Source organism: Python bivittatus, unplaced genomic scaffold, assembly GCF_059951505.1.
Source record: "Python bivittatus isolate LINGU-HERP-01145 unplaced genomic scaffold, Pbiv_v1 ctg000700_np1212, whole genome shotgun sequence".
Taxonomy (NCBI): domain Eukaryota; kingdom Metazoa; phylum Chordata; class Lepidosauria; order Squamata; family Pythonidae; genus Python; species Python bivittatus.
In genome coordinates this window covers 2,679,971-2,693,019 of record NW_028277098.1, presented here as the reverse complement: position 1 = coordinate 2,693,019, position 13,049 = coordinate 2,679,971, and positions in this window count along the sequence as shown.

Below are 13,049 nucleotides of genomic sequence, written 5' to 3'. Positions count from 1 at the left end.
GCTGGGATTTTTTGCAAAGAATGCTGATCTGAGTGGAACATAGAGTGACTCAACCAAGGTCTTTTTTTCTTTTGTTTTGAAGCAGGAGCACTTAAATACAGTGAGGATAGCATCCTGGCAGGAACCAAGTATGTGCCTTTAGACAGTAGCGTAACTCAGTAATGTTAGCCTTGTTGTTTTGACATTTCCAGGATCATATTGTATCCATGCCTATGGGAAAACAAAAACAAAAATGACACCCATAAGATGCCCCACCCTTTATATGACTCTGGAGTCCCAGGGATGAGAGTCCACTGCACTTTCTTTTCACTGCATCCTATTTTTTTCCTCTACTGTTTTTGTTCACTGAAGGCAATCCCCAGTATATGGGAATGGAAACCCAAATTATTAAACTAACTCTTGGGATGATATTTTAACAGATTTGCTGTCAACTTTAATGGAACATTAAACAATGTTAACCATTTCAAATAGTAAATCACATTTTGGATGGTTCTTCTTCAATTGGTGTGCGATCTGGGGATCCTTCTGGACTCATGACTCCTGCTAGAAGAGCAGATGGCAATTGTGGCTAGGAAGGCCTTTGCACATTTTTAAGTTGTGCACCAGCTGTGCCCATTCCTGGATCAGGAGGCTCTACCCTCAGTCAGTCACTCATGCCCTGGTCACATCCCATGTGGATTACCGTAATGCACTTTACATGGGGCTGCCCTTGAACAGTATTCAGAAGCTTCAGTTGGTGCAAAATGCAGTTATGTGTGCAACTAGATCTGTGCATGTTACACCTCTGCTCCGCAAGCTGCCAGTTTGCTTCTGGGTCCAATTTAAGGTGCTGGTGATGACCTATAAAGCCCTACGTGGCATGGGGCTGGGTTCTTTGAGGGACCGCCTCTCTTCTACCCATCCCATCATTCCTCCTGAGGTCAGGCCGGCTCCGACCTCGATGGCCTTCTGGAAAAGCCTGAAGATGTGGCTTTGTCATCTGGCCTGGGGATCAGAGAGTGGTGTGGCAACTATAAAATGGCTGTACAGTTCTTCAGTTACTGTGCTTTTCCAGTGATTGTATTGTATGGTTTTTAATTGTTTTAATGCTTTGTATTGTTTGTATGGGGTTTGGGGGTTTGTTTTTTGTTCTTTGGCATTGTTTATGTTTTAATTGGAAGCTGCCCAGAGTCATGAATGTGAGATGGGTGGCTATATAAAAATTAAATAAATAAATCATTTACACTGCCCTGCACCAGAGCCCCTGCCACCAATTAGTAGCAGCTAGTTATTCTTCAGGACTGACCCAGATTCCACCTGAAAGCCAGGAAATCCTCAAAGACTGAACAAAATCAGCTTTGGGATGTACTGTAATTGACAAGGACTGAACGGCAGGGAGCCAAAGACTCAAGAGGCCACAGGCATCCCATACCCCCGGCATCCTTTGACCATATCATTGACATGGGCTATTTTAGCCATGAAATCAGTGAAATCATCTTTTTAGAAAGCAATAAAAAGGCCTATGTCTCATGAGAAGGCAGATACAGGGACAAGGAAATACCAGGAGAGTCCTGCTGCAATAGAATAGCACCCAGAGCCTTTGAAGAAGGAATAAAAATGCTAGATAAAGGTAACTCTATAGGGTAACACCAAAATCAGGCATTTCTGCTTACCTTGGGTTCAGGTTGATTGTTGCTAAATAAAGACAAACCTTGTGGTTTTTGCTGCGATCATTTGTGCTGATAGCAGTGTAAAAATAGTTTCAACCTGACTTCCTCCTACACTATTCTTTTATGCAGCAGGTGTACTTTTACGGGATGATGCCATTTCAGAAAGCAGCTGGCCCTGCATGATCGAAATTTTGCCCCCTCCACCATCTCAACCCCAGGATATCTTGACTGTGGCTAGAAGTCTTCTCTCAGACATCCTAGATTTTCCAAGTGAGAAGTTGGTGTGTACTCATGTGCAAATGTGTGAAGTGGCATGTTATGAAAGTATTTCATGCATTTGTTCACGAGTCCTAAATCTCTTGTAAATCCTTTTTGTTAGGTGAGTTCTTCTCCCTGCTGTTTATAATTTTATCCACCAGTCCATATCCCTCCTTTCAGTGTTGCCTTTTCTACTTCTTATCCATCCCCCAGATGCCCTGCTAAAGAAGATGAAACCAAGACAGTGTCTTCAAAGAGGAATCCACACCCCTCTCAAACTCCTTGCTCCATTCCCTCATCACGTCAAGGTTTTCTCAGAGCCAGATGAAATGTCACACAAAGGCATACAATGTTACCCAATTTCCATGAGAAAAACTGTTTTTAGAATGGCAATTAGGAGTGGGAAAACAGCATTTAACTTTCCTCCTGCCTGTGTTATACTACTTCAAATTGCTTCCCAAGTGGCTTTTCTTGTCAAGAATTTTGTTAGGAAAATAATTATTTATTCAGAATTCTGGTTTCAGAAAAATCCTGCTTTGCTCTGAGCCAAAAGTTATATCTGATTCTTCAATTCCAACTCTCCAGTGGAGTTCCCCTCCCCAATTTTAAGACTTGCCAGGCTCCTGATAAGGAGGGATTTTATATATCAAGGAATAAAAGTTTCTGAAAATGTTTGTCTTGGCTAACTTGTAGGATGCAATGCATTCTCTCAACCCAGTTATTGAAGGCTGACATACACTAAGGCTGCCTTCACACTTCATGCTATACCATTTTTTAAAAATGTACTTTGTAAGCCATTTGTTTTTGGCTTAACATAAGAAAGTCCTCCTAGTAAGACTTAAAAGTATGTAAGAACTAAGCCATTATGGTTCAACAGCCATGTCAAAATCTATGAATAACTTATCTAAGAAGCATCATAGACCTGTTGTTTGGTCTATTTGAAGGAAGGAAATAAAATCCAGGTAATTAGTATGTGATATTACTTCCCTCACATAGATGAAAGCTACTTCTCAGTATTCTTTGAAATACAGTTAGAGAAAGTATATGGATGTCCTGTAGACAGTCTTCCTTCCTTCCTTCCTTCCTTCCTTCCTTCCTTCCTTCCTTCCTTCCTTCCTTCCTTCCTTCCTTCCTTCCTTCCTTCCTTCCTTCCTTCCTTCCTTTTTCCCATAAGGCAGGCAGTCTAAATTTTGGAAAAGAAATCAGAAACATAACATGGTGAGAGATCTTGCAGGGAGGGGCCAAAGGTTAAACAGCCAGAGGCAGCTTCAACAAACCCGTATAGTCGCTCCCACTTTGAGATACTTCCCTCTTGTCTAATCCATGGCGTTTTGGCTGAGAGCCATTACATCTCTGATCAGCACCAGTTGTCTGGCTGGGTAGATACCTCCTGACCTCCAAAGGGATTTGGGGCCTTTTAAATCTTGGCTGCTGGGGTGAGGGTGAGAAAGTGGTATAACTGATGATGATGATGATGATGATGATGATGATGATGATGATGACGGGAGATCCTTGAGAATGCTCAGGAGGATTTGAAGAAGTTCCAAGGGGGACTTGAAAAGGGAGATGATTTTTGGCAAAGTTTCAGGTCAGCTCTCCAAAGTAGCCTTCTTTTCAGCAATCATTTGAAGGAGGCTTAAAGAGTGGTGAATCCAAGAATCCCCTGCTTTAGCTCTACTTTGCCTTCATAAGATTAGCATGCAGCCAAATCATGGTAGTTTCTTACACAATTACTGATTTATTCAGATCACTCAAAAAAAAAAAAAAAAAGCCAGACTAGGGCCAGGGGAAGGAAGATGAAGGGAGAAGAAGCACCAAAGAGGGGAAACAGCAACAGCCAAGAAAAGCAATAATTATTCATCAGTAAGAAAGGATATGGTTAAGAAGTGTGCTATTGAAGCCACTGAGTCCTTCCCCTGCTTGATGCAAAAATCTAAAATAAAGCATCCCTAAGAGATGGCTGCCTATCCTCTGGATGAATATATCCAGTAAGGAGGACCAGAACCAGTTAAAGTCTTGGAAAAGAACTGGGGAGACTTAGGTTGCAGTCCACTCTCAGCCACAGAGGCTCTCTGGGTCATTCAGCCATCACTGAGTGTTGAAAAAAATTGAAGGAATGACTGCAATGTATGCCACCTTGAGCTCTTGAACAAAAGGTTGAATGTAAACCATAAAATAAAACAAAACAAAATAAAATAAACCTACTTAAGAAAAAAGTGTTGGGGCACTCTCTGAAATATTTCCCATAACTAATATCTCACTTGCTGAAAATTGCTTCATATTGCACTCTTCCTGCAAAACTGCACTCTTCCTGCAAAACTGAATTAAGAGCTATAATCTTACTTAAATTACTTACCTGCATTAATTTTTTTAACCTAGCCTGGTGCGGGCTTCTTCCATTTTGCTCCTTTTCAAAGGATTTTTGGGACTCAGGAAGGCTATGGTAAGTTTCCACAGTCCATTCAACTTTTTAAAAAATCCCAAACATCTTGATATCATCTAGAAATGCCACAAGCAGTTGAAAATTAGGCTTTAGAACTCCAAATACCTCAGGCAACTTTAGGGTGAGCAGACCATCGGAGTCCAATCAAGTCTACGAGAGGGCAGCAACTTGAAACCAAAGTTTATTCTACTTCTCCAAAACATTAAGAATGCATGTTTGAGTTCATGTCTCATGCAGTCAAGTCAGTTTAGTGTTCAGCACTCACTACATCTTGTTACAAGATTGATTGAGAACATGAGTGTACTTAACTAAAATTAATTCAAATATTTCCTTCAGAAAGGATATTTGGGGCATGTAGAGCAGTTCCAAAAAAAGCAGACTTGAACTCTGGACTCAGACTAAGAACCTCTCATTCTTCACCACTGCAAGTTTTTCTCACTCACCTCCTGATCAGAATCTACACAAGGAGATCATGGAATGTTGGGCTGACCAGTGGACACAGTCAAACTTTGGCGACTGTGTTGTACACATTTTTAAAGCAAAATGGCTGCCACGGAGTGGCTTCTCCTCCCCAAAGAGGTTTTCACATTAGGCATGGCTAGACCCCAAACACTGATTTACCAAAGACCATGTCTGCTGATTAGTTTTGAGAGAGCATTCCAGGGTCACACATTGTACTAAGACATGGTTGATTTTAACCATAGTTTGTTGAATAGCTCATAATAGATGGGTTTGCACATACTGTAATGCTGAATATAAGCCATAGCTGGGTTCCCATCACATGCTAAGCAAAAACAAACCACACCGTAGATCTGTGTGATGCCTGAGCTGAGTCAGAGAGTAGGGATGAACAAGTTCCAAGTGGTACTTCAGTGGGGCTGCCCTTTAATGGGCTCTTCTGTGCCTGGGAACTGAACAGACTCAGAACTCTGCGCAGAGAAAGCCCTGAGTTTGGATAAGCTAGTCATTTAAACAACTTTTATGACCAGCCTGTGTAACGAAAGCTCTCCGGGGTCATCTTGAAACTTTAATCAGTGCCAGGGGTCATTGGATAGCACTTCTAGACAGGAGACAGGGGCAGTCAAGAGGGAGAATATGTAAACAAATAAGTGCACATTAGTCCCCCTCTTCTTTTCAAGGACTTTTTTATCCCATTCTTTAAAATGGAAGGGGAAATCAGAGTTATGAGTTAGAAATACTAAAACAGGCATCACTGCCTACAGGAAATAACAGATATCCTGCAAAGTTTGCAAAAAACAAAAGAAAGGCATAGAAAAAGGAAAATCAAATCCATTGCCCATTCCCCTCCCCAGGGTCTCCCTCCCTCCTTTGCAGCCTGAGAGTAAAGTTTGCCCTTCTGGCTGCACTCAGGATGGATATCAGATATCACTAAACCTGAAGGAAGAAACCTCTCTCCCCCTTCATCCACTCTCCTTTACACCCCCAATTAAAAATGCACCCAATAATCAGAACACAGGCAGACAAATTGGCACCACTGAACTCCCCCCTCAACCTTCCAACTCTCTTTTTGAAAAAGGAAACTTCAGCATTTAGTCACAATTCACAAATATTTGGGGATTATGTTGCATGAGGAAAAAACAACGAAGGGTAATTCTTAAAAGCTTAGACTTCACCTCATGGAAACTAAATTTATATGTTTCCATAAATCTCCCTAGTAAGTACCCATTAAAGTACCATTTAATTTAATTAAAATCTCATTGACTTCTAAACTTGTCTTTAATCTTTAAAAAGTCACTATGTCATTTGCATCCTCTTTACTCATTTGAAAATGTTTCATTGCATGCTGTCATGTCTTTAAAAATATAATAAATGAGAATGTTTGGAATTATTGTTAAAGAATTTTCCACTTAGGCTTTGGTTTTGCAAAACCTTGCATTCATAAACAAAGTTACATAAATGCATGGACAAAAATGTCAGCAGGGAAGAAAAATGTCTAATCCAGAATTTAGCTGGACTAAACAAATTTCTGTGTTTTAAAGCAGTTTCCCCTTGACTGCTGTTTGATTTGTTTTTACGGACATGGAAACACAGATCTGAATTATTTTAGAAAATAATGATTGTAGTAAGTATGGAAGTATCTTAAATTTTGACAATAAGTCTGGTCCATGATCTCCTGGAGCATATGAGGATTAGACTGCACAGCTAATAAGTAAATATCACCACTGGAACTGGCAAAGTAATTCAACATTGTAACTGTTGGGGGTGGGGGGAAAGAATTCCATGAATATGGAAGACTCTGAGGAAGTCTCTTGTGGTGTTACATCCTTCTTTTCCTATTTGGGAGGTGGGGAGGGCTAGTTCTCATGAGGTCATGGGCTGCAGTGTTCATCCTTCTGCTCCTGGCAAGATCATTTTAGAACTTGGACTCCATAGTCTCATACAGCTCCCTTGAGATGGCCATTTGTGCTAATTCAGTGATGACGCAAATATATTTCTTCTGTTTCCTCCTCCTGGCCTGAACAAAGGAGAAACATTCTGAACATGTATGGTTCTGCATCTTAAACTCACTTAAATTATAACAGTATCATAACTATACAAATGCAGTGGACCTTGATTCGGCTAGCTGGATGAATGCTACATCCATTTAGACAGGCCATCATTTGGTACACACCACCACATACACTTTTTAATAACTATTATAACTTTTTTTTTAATAACACATGCACTATCTACATCCTTGCTCCAACAACAACAAGAAAATAAGGATGTCACGTTTTAACACTAGTCCTATCTGCCTGCTGTTTTGTTAAGTGACCATTTCAGCAACCTCACCCCAGACCAAGTTTAAGATTCAGTAACTCATCTGATTCCTGATCTTCCCCACATGTCTTTTCTTTGGTTTTTTAAAGCAGCAGAACTCCAATTCATCAATTAATTATGTGCTCATGAGTAATAAAAAAGTGACAGCAGAAAAAAAAAAAAGTAGCACAAACCTGCCAGTTATTCCTTGATAAGCTATACTGGGCTGCGCTGCGGAAGCTCTTTGATGGCCCACTGAATTTTTAGGAATAATTATTCTTTTCTTGCTGAAAACAGTTACAGTATTTTAAACTAAAACTGAAACAAGGCACAGCTGTAGCACTAGCCAGCCTCCTATCTTGACCCCCAAGTACAGAATGAATTTGAAGAAATGCTGTGATGAGAGTCATCCCTAATGGATGTTGGCATGTCCTTGGTGGACTATGTATGTCCATAGGGCAGTTTGTTGTTACCGTCATCATCTGCTAATCATTGGGGTTCATTGCCTCCCCTTTGATTGTGGGGCCCTGGCTTTGTGGTTCAACCCTAGCTTTCCCACTGTCTAAAGTCACCCCATGGTAAGTTAAAATTTCTGGAGATGCTCTTAAAATATGTGGTTAAAAGGACTGAAATTTACATTATGTAATAACTTAAAAGAAAATTTTATAAAATGATGTACTGTTGGTAAATGTCTCCAGAAAAACTATCCAGAATGCATAAAGGTACCTCAAATCTATGCTGGAAATGTGGGCAACATGAAGGGTCATTTTGTCATGCCTGGTGGACTTGTAAAAAAAGCCAGAAAATTTTGGGTTCAAATACACACAGTGATACAAAGAATTTTAAAGATCAACATTCAGCTGAAACCAGAATTTTTCTTGCTATTAGAAAAGAGTTATGGAACATTGTTTTTGTATATGATAACTGCTGCGAAACTGTTATATATACATGGAAAGACTCTGAAATACCCACAATGGAGGACTGGATGGTGATGATGACAGAATTAGCAGAGATGGCAAAATTGACTTGTCTGATTAGGGAAAGAACAATAACTACATTTATTAGTGATGGGAAACCCGTTATGGACTTTTTGTTGAAGAAAAAAAATGAATTTGTGATTTATGGGTTTGCTGATTAGAAACTGTAGACTATGGAAAGATGGAATTTATGATGTAATCTTAGAGAGAAAGGGTAAATATAAATGCATTTATAACTGCTGGAAATGTGGGCAACATGAAGGGTCAACATTAGGAAGATCAGAAGCTGCTTCTTTATAATCTTTTCTTTTCTTTTCTTTCTCTTTTCTCTTCTCTTTCTTATCTATTCACTATATTTCTTTATTTTCTGTATTTCTTTTCAAAAAAATTTACTGTTTTATCTTGTTAAAAAGTTGTTTAATAATAATATATATATATATATATATATATATATATATATATATATATAATAATAATATATATATATAATAAATAAAAAATTCTGGTGATGCTCTTTTGGCTGGAATTCCATTTAGTGTGGATGGTGTTTTATAAAGAACTAATTCAGCTACCCTTCTGAAATATGTTTCTACTTCTGGCTCTGACATTTTGCCATATCGTATTGCCCTTCTTTATGAGATAAACTACATGGTAACTGTAAAGCAGCAGACTGTAACACAATGGTATATGAGAAAAGGAAATTCGGAATTAAAGTTTAGTAGGTCCAGCGGATTGTTTCATCGCAAATGAGGTAATTGGATTCTTGTTGGCAAACATGTTGGAAGCAACTTAGATAAGCCCCACTTATTTATGAATCCTTCTAATGAGTTTTAGAAACTTTGGCTGCCTTTTCATCGCTGGAAATATCACTGCCCAAAGCATTGTTCCCAGGTATCCATTCAACATGAAAACAGCCTTAAGGAAATGCTAAGTTATGGGACAGAGAGAAAAAAGAAGAGGAAGGGGAAGGGGAAGGGGAAGGGGAAGGGGAAGGGGAAGGGGAAGGGGAAGGGGAGGAAAGGAAAGGAAAGGAAAGGAAAGGAAAGGAAAGGAAAGGAAAGGAAAGGAAAGGAAAGGAAAGGAAAGGAAAGGAAAGGAAAGGAAAGGAAAGGAAAGGAAAGGAGCTTTTGTTCAAATTAGAGAACAGGGCCCATCTTTAATTAGGCCACAACATCTTTACAAGAGTACACAAGATATGCATTCCGGAGATAGATACCTGCAGGAGGGAGATCATGTCCCAAAGAGTAACAATCAGTTTGCTGATGTGATTAAAGCTAAAGTGGACTTTGAGAACATCCAGATGCATCCAGCTAGCATTCCCATCCAGCTTCAGCAGCAGTTCAAAGAAAGGGTGACAGTTGTCTGATTTGTAGGTAATCAAGTGGATATCAGTTATCTATCTAGGCTGATGCAAATCTATAGAGGCAGCCCTTCCTTTCAAGCTGGAACAAAATAGATTCTGTGCAACTGGGGAAGGATGGGATGGAATGCTTGATTGAAGATGCCCAAAGAAAATTGGATCTTAGGGCTAAGATCTGTTCAAAAATATGTATCTTTGGACAGTCTGTAAATGTCTGTAAGAGAAGCAGTCAGATATTCTTGTCTTTGTAAGACTTGGATTTGAAGGTGGTATCAAATGTAGCAAATTAGAAAAAGGACCTGGAAATTTCTCTGCAAAACGCTGATAAATAAATATGGCTGAGGCTAAGAACTTACTACTGTACATATTAGTAAGTTCATCTTCTTAAATATTCTCTCACTCCTCCATGCTTTTTTTCCCCTGTCTTCTCTTACCCTTCACTTTTTTATTCTCCGCTATTACCTTCTTTTGCCCTCAGACAGTTATTCAGAGCTCCACCTTTTTTATTCCTCAAATTTCATTTCTGTCAATAAATCTCCTCTTCCCTACTTCTCCATTTCTGTGCCTCTCATTAAATTTTGTTCTATATTTTAATGACATAAAGTTAAATAAAAAAACCCATAAGAGTGCAAAGTGCATGGCCCTTGCAGCAATTAAAAAATTAATTTTGTAAAGAAAAAAACAGCTGGAAGTCCTGGAGAACATTTAGCCTCATCCATTATTCTTTTGTCTTTTCTTTGAAAAATTCTTTTGGTGTTCATCTAAAGGTGATGAGTAAAGAGAGTGCATTTCATGTATTGTAATGTAGAATATCACATATTATCTAAACCTTTCAGGGAAAAAGTGGTATAATTAATATCTTAACAAATTTGCACAACTGCTATACTGTTTTCCTACCCTTTCTGTGTAAGTTGGAAATGTTTCTTGGCAGGTTATCTTTCAATAAGTCAGAGTCTCTAAAAAATGTTGAAAAGGAGACTACAGATATTTTTGTTCTGGTTGACATTTATAGGTTTCATGGTTGTTTGACAGAAAGGATTTTTCTCCCCCCTCTCTCTATGTTGTCTGAAAGACAGTGTTAACTAAGAAGTGTAATACTATGTTTAGTTCAAATCCCAAACATATAAAGGGATAAATTCTGCTGAGCACAGAATGCACAGCCCAGGTACTTGTATTAGTGGATCAAAACCTGAAATGTTTTCCATCCCATGAGAAAATGTCTCAGACAACAAAAAACGAATGGGGTATTAGACTTAGTGTTAAACTAATACTAATACTTAGTAGTCAAAGCTACTTAGGCCAAAGCTAAGAGTCAGTCCAGAGCAGAATTCACAATTCAGCCACCAATCAGTCATGAAGTGGCAGAGGAAAAATGAAACCTACAGCCGCCTTAGCAACTGGGGGAATAGTAGTGGAGCACCAAAAGGAGCAAGAGAGAGAGATTAACAGAGTAATTTGGGGACAGATGAAGTCCCACCACTGCTAGCTGGGCCAGAGTCCTAAGAAAACAGCACAGAGAAACCCTTTGTAATATAGCTGTAAGCGGTGAAAACATCCCTGTTTATTTGCACTAACTTGCATGACCAGACATCTGAATGAATTCTATCTTCATTCTGTTTCTGATTATAGATTACGAAGAAACAATTTGGCTTTGGGGGAAGAGTTTAGTGGAAAATGCCATAAACAGAAAAAGAAATGTGATCTGTATTTTAAATCAGGATTGGCATACTTTCAACAAGCCTAACTTTCTCAACTTCACGTACAGGACTTGTAATAATAACTGTGTAAGTGTACATAAACATTAACTGATCTTTCTTCCACCTGTGTTTTGTTATTTTTATTTATTCTTTTACATTGTTCTTATTGTGTCATCCTTACTCCTATATTACTTATATGATATCCAGGGTTAGAGATATCAGAGGAGGAGGCAGTATTTTAACACTGGTTCTCCTTTTTGAGCACTCTAACTGAGCACTGCAGTAACTTGGATTCAGTCTTTAAATTTCCTGCCCCCAACTCAGTTAATAAAAATGGTGGAAACTCACTGGCAAGAAAAATAAAGTTTAATGTGTATAAAAGACAGTTTTCTTTGAATTCTAGGCTAGCTCCCAAATTAAGATATTAAGATGAGCTGCAGTCCCAAATTCCCAAACTAATACAAACACATATGCAAACAAATATATTAGGTACCCTGCCAGATTCAGCACAAATGCCAGAATCTCATAAATGCTAAAGCATCTGCAAAGAAACCACTTTCCAGTAGCTTCATCTTATGACATTGCTGTTATATTTAAGACATAATGTTACATCTGCACAGGATCTTTCCTGTGTAATTGTTGCTTAACCAAGATAGCCAGCAGATGTGGGGAGGAGCTTGCTGAAAAGCTTTTCTCTCCATTTTTACTTGAAGAAGACTGTAACCCAAAAGTTTGCATTTCATATTTTGATTTTGATTACCCCCATTAGAGTTACAGAATTTTATTGTATTGGACCAACTGAATGATGGATTAGCTATCTTAGTAATTATTTATTACATAACTTAGCACTAAGTAAAATTGATATCTGCTGTATTTAACAATCATTTGCAAAATAATTAAAAGTACTGTACAAAAATATATGTTTGTGAGAGTGTCTTTATTATAGACTAAACTCACTGAGAGTCTCCAATCTGTGCATTATTTATGACAATCAAGAGTCTTCAAGTGGACTGTGAAATTCAACTTTAAAGGGACTACAGTACTATAAAAAAAGTAATGTGGTCAACCATCTGCAAATTGTCACATATTTTTATCCTGGCTTAAAATCAACAGTTCCTTGTTAGAAGTAAAAGGTATTCTATACAATATTTTTTTTCACTGCCTACTTTAACAATACAACAGAATCAAAACCCCCAAAGAAAAATCAGTGCCATCAACTCTCAGTCCCACCAATTAATTTCCCCACAAATTAATCAGCATAACTTGTAATAGTGTAGACTACGTTCTGAACTGAATTAAAGTTGCAGTCTTATTAAAAATGCATCCGGTTCTTCACAAGACATCATCTTCACCCTCTTATTTCTTATGTTTTGATCTTCTGAAATAACACTTAGATTTTCTGTTTCTCCAGAACCATAATATTTAGCAAATGAGACTTTTCCGGATGACATTCCATCACATTCTTTCACTAATCTGAAATGGATGGGCACTGTGCTGTCTGATTCTTGCCAGATCTGAGGAAGGAGATCCCCAACAGACCTGGAGGGAACAAGAGGGGAAGAAAAAACAGAAAGTGAATGCTTCTTACCTCATCACATAACTCTCACTAGACCTGATCCAAGAGAATGTGATTTTCCCCAAGTCCATACATCTCCTAATCTGAACTTCATCCCTGGCGAAGTCCAGTCAACAGCACTGCCAGGGATGAAGGACTCTAGGCTAAATGCTCTGGGGATACTCAGACTCTTGGGCCCTTAGTGGTGTATCTTCCAATCTTCTCCTTCTCCTTTTCTTTCTCCTTCTCCTTCTCCTTCTCCTTCTCCTTCTCCTTCTCCTCTTCTTCTCTCTCCCTCTTTTGTTTATGAGACATATATCCCACCTTTTATATAGAAGTTCACAAAACAG